The following is a 982-nucleotide window of genomic DNA, read 5'->3' as shown; positions in this document are numbered from 1 at the left end:
TCCCCTCCCTGCTCATGCTTCTTGCCCCACGGGCATGTTTCATTTCTTTTCTTTCTTGTTTTTTAAATATTTTTCATTTCAGTAAAATATACATAAAGTTCACCATTTTAACCATTTTAAGAGTACAGTTCAGTGGCATTAAGTACATTCATATTGTGTGACGGTCACCACCATCCATCTGCAGTACATTTTCATCTTCCCAGACGGAAACTCTGTACCCATGAAACGCAAGCTGCCCCTCCCCCTCCAGCCCCGGGAGCCACTGTCCCACCTTCTCTCTGTGCGTTTGACGATGGGGACCTCAGATAACCCCTCCCCCTCCAGCCCCAGGAGTGTGTCCCACCTTCTCTCTCTGTGCATTTGACGATGGGGGACCTCAGATAAGGACGTTTTCATCTTTCTCTGACTGCCTTATGCCCTCAGGAGAATGTCCTCAAGGTGCATCCATGTAGCATGTGTTGAGAATTTCCTTCTTCTTGTTGAAGGCTGAAAAACATTCTCTTCGATGTATACAGCACGTTTTATTTATCTATTATCCTGGCATGGTTCTTGTTACATTTTTATTTAGCGGTTTCTAAGGAGGGCATCAGCCCTTAAGCTGTCTTCCTGACCTAAATGAACAGGCTGGAACACAGCGCCCAGAACCTCAAAAGCCCCAGCTTCCCCTCCCCAGCTGTGCACCCCAGGACGGCCGCGAGGGCTCCGTGCACCCCCAGGATGGCCGCGAGGGCTCCGTGCACCCCCAGGATGGCCGCGAGGGCTCCATGCAAGATGGCCATGGGGATGTGGGGATGTGGAGGGTGACGTGTCTGCACTCCTTGGGGTCAGTCACTACACAGAAACGGAGCTTCCAACACCAGAACCTCTCCTGTGGCCAGTATTCAGTGGGTCTCCTAAGGCTCAGGCCTAACGGTTTCTTCTTCCAGAATGCTCATGAAGAAGGTGGAATTTTTAAAGTTAGGAACTCCCCCCCACTGCCCCA

At 50.7% G+C, this 982-nt stretch overlaps 1 protein-coding gene across 1 annotated transcript in view; it reads left to right on the top strand.

Annotated features, from left to right (window-relative positions):
• The window catches only part of KIF28P, a 79,569-nt gene that overhangs the window by 57,444 nt on the left and 21,143 nt on the right, over positions 1–982 (top strand).

Source organism: Mandrillus leucophaeus, unplaced genomic scaffold, assembly GCF_000951045.1.
Source record: "Mandrillus leucophaeus isolate KB7577 unplaced genomic scaffold, Mleu.le_1.0 Scaffold655, whole genome shotgun sequence".
Taxonomy (NCBI): domain Eukaryota; kingdom Metazoa; phylum Chordata; class Mammalia; order Primates; family Cercopithecidae; genus Mandrillus; species Mandrillus leucophaeus.
This window is presented reverse-complemented; position numbering and strand designations above follow the sequence as displayed.